This window comes from Antrostomus carolinensis, unplaced genomic scaffold (genome assembly GCF_000700745.2).
Source record: "Antrostomus carolinensis isolate BGI_N321 unplaced genomic scaffold, ASM70074v2 scaffold20164, whole genome shotgun sequence".
Classification (NCBI taxonomy): domain Eukaryota; kingdom Metazoa; phylum Chordata; class Aves; order Caprimulgiformes; family Caprimulgidae; genus Antrostomus; species Antrostomus carolinensis.
In genome coordinates this window covers 1-9,084 of record NW_010308903.1, presented here as the reverse complement: position 1 = coordinate 9,084, position 9,084 = coordinate 1, and the positions used below count along the sequence as shown (strand labels likewise).

At 45.5% G+C, this 9,084-nt stretch overlaps 2 non-coding genes across 2 annotated transcripts; one reads left to right on the top strand and one right to left on the bottom strand.

Moving 5' to 3' along the window:
- Positions 1–4,697: 4,697 nt before the first annotated feature.
- Positions 4,698–4,769, bottom strand: TRNAQ-CUG (transfer RNA glutamine (anticodon CUG)). Its single transcript has one exon. It is a non-coding gene; the product is annotated as a tRNA-Gln (tRNA).
- A 3,643-nt stretch (positions 4,770–8,412) lies between these two features.
- TRNAS-AGA (transfer RNA serine (anticodon AGA)) lies at positions 8,413–8,494 on the top strand. The gene has a single exon. It is a non-coding gene; the product is annotated as a tRNA-Ser (tRNA).
- The last annotated feature ends 590 nt before the right edge of the window (positions 8,495–9,084 follow it).

Sequence of the window (9,084 nt, the reverse complement as noted above, 5' to 3'; positions counted from 1 at the left end):
GGGCCTTAAAGGTCATCTAGTTCCAACCCAGGAGAATGGCCAGATAGAAGAGGTATTCCACAACCCCAAAACAATTCATCTTTTTGCCCAAATATTTTTCCAGGCAAAATATCATTTTTTTCCTGTCTCTTCCCATCCTAACACTGTCCTTAGAATAGAGCAAGAATATTTTTATGGTTTGGCTTTCATTCATAAAGTATTGGTGTGGAAAAGAAAACAAAAAATAAATGGGAAAATAAGCACAAATGGTAACAATGTGCACCATGGACCTTACACCCAACTTCTTCAACCCTTGGCCCCTTCACCACCCCAGGAGCCTTTGTACACAGCTTACTCTCATCTCACCTGGGGATCCTACACAACCTCTCTTCTGCCAGGCCTCAAAATCCATGGTGTGACTTTTTCCCTTACCTGATAGGCACCTTGTACTTAGAGGCTCCTGCTTCTCCCAGTAGTATCTGTGGAGGCACCATGCTGGCAGAACCAGGTGTTACTTCTGCCAACAGCTCCTTTGCTTTCACACAAGCCCTGAATTTGTTGTATTGGGACCTTTGGCTTGCCTTAAACTATTTCTTCATACGTCAGTGGTTGCTTTCATAGACCTCCCACATGAGTTCTCTTCTGTTGCCACCTTCTGTGTACTTCTTTTTGCTGTCTTAGCTCAGTCAGGAGTGTCACATACATCCATGTGGGCCTTATCCTTACTCAACTTTCTGCATGCTAAATTAGACTGCTCTTGTGCTCTGTGGAGGCTGTCCTTGAAGATCAAGCAGCTATCCCAGGCCCCTTTGCCCTCCCGGGTGCTTTCTGCCTTTCTGTATTGCAGAGTTGCAATTCTACTTACTGTTGGTCTTGCTCACCACTCTTAGTCTCTCTGACTCCATAGTTTCATTGTCACTTCCACCAAGGCTGCCCTCAGCTTTCTCATCCATCACTTCTAGCTTGTGCATCAAAGATCCAACAGAGAATTTTCCTTATTTGGTTTCTCAGGCACATGCATAACGCAATTGTCTTTAATAGATTCCAGCAAGTGCCCGGACTGCTTGTGCCCAGGCATCTTGCCCTTCCAGTACATACTAGGCTGGTTCAAGTCACACATGAGCACTCAGACCTGTGACTGAGAGGTTATCTCCAGAATCATAGAGTCATAAAGTCATAGAATGGTAGGGGTTGGAAGGGACCTTAAAGATCATCTAGTTCCAACCCCCCTGCCATCAGCAGGGACACCTGCCACTAGACCAGGTTGCTCAAAGCCTCATCCAATCTGACCTTGAACACTGTGAGAGAAGGGGTATCCATAACTTCTCTGGGTAACCTGTTCCAGTGTCTGACCACCCTCACAGAAAAGAATTTCTTCCTAACACCTAAGCTAAATCTCCCCTCTTCCAGTTTAAAGCTATTATTCCTTGTACTATCACTCTCTGTCCTTGAAAAAAGTCCCTCCCCAGCCTTCCTGTAGGCCCCTTTCAGGTACTGAAAGGCCTCTAGAAGGTCTCCCCGAAGTCTTCTCTTCTCCAGGCTGAACAGCCCCAACTCTCTCAGCCTGTACTTGTAGGAGAGGTGCTCCAGCCTTCAGATCATCCTCATGGCCTCCTCTGGACTCACTCCAGTAGATCCATGTCCTTCCTATGTTGGGGACCACAGAGCTGGACACAGCACTGCAGGTGGGGTCTCACCAGATTGGAGCAGAGAAGAATCACTTTCTTCGACTTGCTGGCCACAGTTCTCTTGATGTGGTTATTGGCCTTCTGGGCTGTGAGTGTGCATTGCCAGCTCATGTTTAGCTTCTTGTCCACCGTCATCCCCCAAGTCCTTCTCCTCAGGGCTGCTCTCGATTAATTGTCTGCCCAGCTTGTATTTGTGCTTGGGATTGCCCCAACCCAGGTGTTTGCATTAAGATACCTTGGCATGGTACAAAGCCCCTCCAGACTCTGTCAGGAGCACTAACAACAATGGACCAGTGCATTCCCACAACACTGAGGGTGGGAGCTTTAGGATATCCAGTGGGCAAAGACACAAACATGTCACTAATCTGGAATGCTTTGAAAACACACTTGAGCTAATCACTCCATTCCCTATCCATTGTCCTCCTCCTTCTCTCTTCCCCCTCTCTTCCCTTCCGCTTCCCTGTAATCTACTGCAGTGTATTCCTTTTCTGAACAATGAAATAGTACTTTATGACAGACAAAAGCATTCCCTGAAACCTTCTAAGAGGTGGTGCAGCAAGAAGTCAGCAGTACTTTGAGAAATTCTCCCTGAAGAATTTTGTCTCAGTTGTTGCAGACCGAAATGGGAATACCCAAAATGTCCATGGGATGGCAGCAAGAGAACATCCATGGAGTTTTCAGTTTATACGAGCTCAGCTACTCACCCTCCAAATGCTATTTCACCAGCAGTTCAGCCTGACAAATGGAACCTTCATCTCCAAACCAGAAAGCAACCGTAATCCGTGCCTTCCAAGGCTTGCTAAACCTGTGCAGAAAAAGAGGGGTAATGCAGAAGAAATAACAGGTGTGGGTAATTGGAAGGGAAAATGCGTTTGTATGGGTGGGACTGGATTGTACAGGGCATTTTCTCATCACTGGTGAAGGAGCTTTAATTCCTGAGTGGGTAGAAAAAAAGAAAACCTCTCTGCAAATACATGATTTCTAACACTGTATGAAAGTCTTCTCAATTCCCTTTTGATTATAAAGTAGTTAGTAAAACACCTTCATTTCTCTTGCAGCTTATGGCCTGTGGACCAGAGGAAACACAAAGAGCCTCTCTCAACTAGACTCACTACCTCAAGGAAACAAAGTTTCTCAATCCTCTGAATCCATGGTTGCATTAAAAAAAAAATAAAAAATGCTGAGAGTTGAAACACCAATCTGGGTTGTGGAGTCATACACGGGGTTTGGGTTAGTGCAGAATTTACAGACTCCCACTCTATCATCGACAATGCTACAAGCAGGTGGAGTTACAAAAAGGGGATCACAAATGTGCATGCTCTGTTCCCTACTGAAATGCTGACCTTAACCCCATCTTGCAGGCACGCTGCCTATGTCCAGACCTGAAAAACAGTGCCTGCCTCCTTTCCCCTCCATATTCATCCCCTGGAATTTATTCCTACAACTTCTCTGAAAGAGAGAAGTGTCATGACTGTTTTTCATATTAAGTTTGCAAATAACAGTTAAGAGACTGAGAAATTAACTCAAAAGTTCTATATTAACATTCATATCTGAACAGCTGTTACCATACACAATTTCTTTAACCTCATTCACCACTTGTAAAACCTAAAAAAGTCCACGGTTCCATATTTAACCACAGAACATCTTCTTTTGAATAGTGTCATGCAATACAATGGGGACAAGCACTCCTTTCAGGGATCCTTGGTAGAATGTTAGTAGAATCAAGCATGTGTCATCCTGACTGTCCTGGGTGCTGAGGACCTCTTCAAAGGAGAAGGGAGGACATGACCCACTGCTAAAGGCTGCCTGCCCAACCAGATGGCGTATCCGGGGTTAGGAGTAGGAGGTACTGGTCACAATGACATCTGAGAACTGAAATTAATTTTATGCTCTGGTATAAGAAACTTGTGTAACTTTTTGTGTGTCTCACTGTGCTCTTTTCCAGGATGAGAAAATTAAGACTGGAGACTGAGACAACTTGTATTGGCTCTTCATCACCAGCTTTTACCAGAGCCCCAGTTTTAAGACACGCCTCTGCCTGGGGATGCTGGTGGCTTATCCCTGGAGAAGTGATTGGTGCCAGGCCTGTACCTGGATCCCAGGCAGAGCCTCTGGCCTGGTCATTACACGGTGGGAAGGGAGGGCTTGGCACTGCTGAGCTCCTCCAGAGCCCTGCAATGCCCAAGGCTCCTGGGGGGGCTGCACAAGGTCCTGATAGTGCTATGCCTTCCAGCAAATGTCACTGAGGATGAGAGTGGTGTGGGTTTTGCCCATCTACTCCATCCCTCTTCCCTGTCGGTATCCAAGTGAAGCCCTGGAAGTTGTCCCAAGCTTTGGCTCCCAGGAGACACCTTTGTATGACCCCCATCTCAGCCCAACTGGGTTCCCAAAAGCCTGCAAAGCCAGAGGCATATGGACAAGCCACAGGCTTGCCATCAGCCTGAAAGACCTCAGGAAGGTCTTTACAACTTTGGGGGAGAACAACAGCCTTGCTGGTCCCATCCTCAAAATCAGAACCTGAAGAAAGGTCAAGGAGGAAGCAGGCAAGTGTCTGGACATGGAAGACTCAGACCAGTAGGGCTGAGTCTTTGAGATTTATTGCTACTTGTAATCCATGCGTGCTCAGCCATCTAGGGGAGCAGCCCTGATGGAAACCCTCTGGCAGAGGCTGGATCCCTGACAAGGAGACCTGGGGAAATGGGTCAGATCTGGTCTTCAGGGACAGCTGTAAGAATTCAGGGCCCTGGAGTCACCTGACCTCCTATATGGGTCAGCCCAGCCTGAGCTGCAGGTCTCAGGTGCTGGGCAGCTCTGAGAGATCTCTGGCTGCCCACTGAAGCCTGGAAGAGAGGGCATAAAGTGTCCTCCCTGCAGTGTCCTTCAGGAAGCAGCAGCATTGGAGGCTTCTGTGGTAGAAGGAGTTACCATGACTTTGTGGAAGCAAATGGGCTGGACACCATGGCAGACTAAGAAGAAAAGTGGAAAAGGACTAAGTATACTAATAAAAGCCTGGAGGGAGTAAAAAGATTAAAATCCCACTGAGATTTGAACTCAGATGACTGGATTCAGAGTCCAGAGTGCTCACCATTACACCATGGGACCTCCTAAACAAACATTGTCTTTCCCCTGTGGCCACCTTTGATGAGCCACATGTGCTGTCTGAGCCTGACAGTCTCTCCATCTCCCTGGTCATCACCGACTGCAGCCTTCCTTTAGGGCCACGGAGCATTCTCTACTTTCAAAGGAGCAGCAGGGCTCTTTGCACAAGCCTGGCAGGCCCTGTCTTACAAGACCCATGTTGGTAACCTGTGAAAATCTTGTTTTCACCTAGTTAGACCTGGTTATGAAGTTTCCAGTGTAACCTCTTCAATGTTGCACATCACAGAGTACATTCATGGCCCAGCAATGAATGATTCAATGCTTGCACTTGTGGTCTCTACTGCTGCCTCCCTTAACCTCTGTGTTGGACAGCCTGTCAATCTGCCTGTATAACTTACTACCTCTCCCATTTCTCACCTTGTAGCTCATACTAAGTGCCATTAGCCAGATATCCTCACTCTTGGTTGCAGTCCTAGCCCAGCTCCTGATGTGGCCAAATAAGGAGACCAAGAGAGAGAGCGAGAGATGAGGTTCAACAGAGGTGAGAATTGGCAGAAGGCACCTAATGCTGATGCTCACATGATCAATGCTTGTGGAAGTGTATGTAAGGAATAGACTTGTGCTACATCTATACATCTTTCCCCTGAAGTCTGTCACTGCATGAAACCAGGACACTGGGTCTACATCAAGGTATACTAGAGAAAAAATGCACTTCAGCTGTGCTGTAAGGGAACTTAGCAGGTACTGGTAATTACCAATACAATGGTGAAGTGCAAGGACCTGCTCAACTAGATCCATGTTTCCCAGAGTAAAACAGTGACACTAGCTTCAGACACAAAACAGTGTATCACCTGTCACAGCAGAGCTGATCTAGATGAACTTCCTTTGCTAAAATGTCAATAGAAAAACAACCTCCAAATAGACTTTGATGATATGGAAGTGACTGACATCACTGAACCTGTCAATTTTTTTTGGAAATTACAGATTTGCTCTGGGATTTCACATTTGGATTTATATTATTACTGGTCATATACTAGCCTGTAAGAATTATTCTATCATACGGCCTTAGGTAATGAAGTATTGTGAGGAATATGAGGCTCTAAGACCTATAAGATGCTGCCTGTTAACTGGACTGGCATTGGTACGTAGGGATGGGTTTTTCTTCCTGCCATCTCAAAGCTTCCAAACCTGATAGACACAACTTACCCCAAAGTACCAAACAAAGTGCTCTGTGCAAAATACACTTGTTATTTGACAAACTGGCTTCCACCAGTTTGCTTAGACTTTTCTCCCCTGGGTAGGAGTATCAGAATTAGAAAAGGCTATCATAAATGTATCTGCTGTAACAGAAGAGATGAGTAATGCTACAGTTAACACTATTTCAGCCCTGCAGTTAGAGATAGAACAAGCATCTCAGGTAGCCTTGCAAAACAGCATAGCATTAGATTATGTACTCATCCCTCAGGGAAGTGTATGTGTATTAGTTAACACCAAGATCAGAGAATAGAAATGGATATACATGAAACTCAAGGTAAACTTCAGATACTGCATGATATACTTGGAGGGGGGAAAAAAACAGAAACAAACCAAAAGAAAACCCAAAACCTCAGACTTTTGACTGGTGGGAATGACTCCCAAACAGAGAATGATGGTGAGGAAAAAGTGCTTAAGATAGCACTAAAGTCTATTTTGTTAGATTAATAACTTTCATGCTCGTGTATATATTTGGTTCAACTGTTCTTATGTTGTAGCAAATTGGTATGTGAAAGGACAGAACAAGGCATGGTTCAAGCAGAGACCAGAACAACAATGCTGAATATATTAGAGAATAAGGAAGAAGAAAAGAAATAAATTCTTTTACTAATGGCTATAGATTACCATAAAATCTAGAGGCAAGAATGGGTGATGGGACAGCACAGCCCACATGGTGACTGATCCTGGGCTCCCATTAGTCTGCAACCCTTCTAACATAGTCAAGATCTTTAAGAGAAATATGGTTTGAGACTACAAGCCTCAAAAAAGTCTCATAGGCCCTTGCAGGCCTCAATAGTTTAAAAAAACCCCATTTGCAGCTAATGGTCTGGCCAGTCAGCACAATTTATTTTAAAAAGGAGTTGATTATTTGTAAGAAGATGCACTGTCTAGAATATCATTTTCAGAAGATGCCTGAAAATCATCTGTAAACAGAAAAAGGAAAGAGCAAAGAGAAGTGAGATGAAACAATATTATGGGAAATGAAAATAGATAGTAAGCATATAAAGAAATTTTAATCACTTGCAATTGTTTCTGTGAGTAGTTACTACTCACAAAAGGGAGGGATGATAGGTAAATTCAAATTGCAACTGCTCAGCAATGGCGAATTTTGACCAATGAATGATCTGGCATGGAGGGTGAGAAGGACTAACTGCAGAACTGGCTGGGTAAAGGAATGCCAGAGACAGAAGGACTCTCTGTAAAGGAGTGAGATTTCCCTTGCTGATGAGATAAGAATTATGGCAATATTGTCTTGCAGGAATCCTGGAATGCGAGTGCTCAGGAGCCACCTTTGAGCAGCCAGAGAATGTACCCAATGCCAGGCTGAGGTGCCTGATACAATGGGTGCTGGTGCAACTGTATATAAGGAAACAGTTCATGCTGCATCTTTGCAGACTCCATGTAGAGAATCTTATGACGGTAGGACTCTGTCCAAAGCATTGCTCATAAAATCTTTATATTTAAGCTCAAACATATATTTAATTCACCTCAAGGGGTGCAATAAAAATTCCCCAACAACAGACATTGCCAGATGCATCACCTCCATACTGAGTCCTTAACACCATTTTACAAATATTCTTCCTCCATAGTTAAAAGAGAACCAGAGCTACCTTCGTCCAGTAGGTAGCTGGACGAAGCTGGATGAAATAATCATTTCTGCAGGTCATTTGCCTTTCTGGTTCCTGCTCAGTCATTGGACATCCATTGCCAGTTGCTGAAAAAAAGGTCTAGACATGCCTATTCCACCAAAATAAATTCTCTCCTGTCTTCTGCCAAGTCACCCATGACCTCCCCTTTCCTCTCCTCACTTCTCCTCAGCCAGGATCTACCCTGCCTTTTCCATAGATCTCTCCCACCCTTACAAGTCATTCCCCCTACACAACAACCTGCATGACAGTCATGGTCTTTGAAAGGTTGATACCACCCTACATCCCCAAGAGGCTGTAGGGGCTGCCGGGAGGTCACCATCTTCCCTGCAGGATTGTTGCCACTCTAGTGCTTGTAATAGGCTTGGAGTCTCCCTTGGATAAATTTAAGAAGCTAAGCAGGGTCTAATATCCCACCCCACAGTTACCAGTGTTTCTGTTTGGCTCCACACAATTGCCTTCCCTTATGCCCTGGGAACAGTTGAGACCAGCTGGGGAGTGAAATCATCCCCCCTGTGGAAGGATATCCCAGATGCTCGAGTGAGGACAAGGTGCTGGGAGTTGCAGCCATATCTCTTGAGCTTACTCCTCTCAAGGCCTCTGGAAGCCTGGCACCAGGTCCTTGTCATGCTCAGTGGAGGTCTCAAATGCAGAGCTTAAAGTGAAGCCTTTGCCCTGAACCTCCCAGGGAACCGAGTGTCATTGCACAGGGCATGTGATCCTCAGGGCAGAGAGGGCTGGAGCAGGTAGTTGTGGCCGAGTGGTGAAGGCGATGGACTAGAAATCCATTGGGGTTTCCCCGCGCAGGTTCGAATCCTGCCAACTACGGTGTGCAGACTGCTTTTGGGCTGCCTGCAACTGACCAAATAACAGCTGTAGGACTCAGCCCAAGGAGATAGCAAAAACACCTTGCGGTCCACACTTTCCCCAAGAAATGCCTGGATGAATGGGAAATCCTGCTCCCATTTACAAGGTAAAGAAGTGGGAGGAAGAGAAAGGGCCAGCACTGAATGTGAACCATGACACAGGTCCTTCTGTACACGGTTTCTCCTCCACAGCCATGCAACTGTGAGTAGGGGATGTGAATGGTGGCAAGATGCTAACTGCAATACAACTGGCTTAGAAGAACAAAGGCTGTGTGAGACTATGAACTTTTAGCCTCACACTTGAAATGACCTGAAGACCCAAACTAAACAGGCTAACACCTGCTGAGAACACGTAATACCAATGATAAAAGGGAGATCTGCCTTAGGAATCTAAGGATATAAGCACAGACTCAGTCTAGAACCAAATTCACCTGACTGATTATGCATGCTCAAATCTACACATCCAAACTCTCTGTCCTGCCTTTCTTTGTCTCCTGTGCCTGGTTCTGCATGCTCTGGCATGTGCATGGGACAGAGAAGCAGCAGACACAT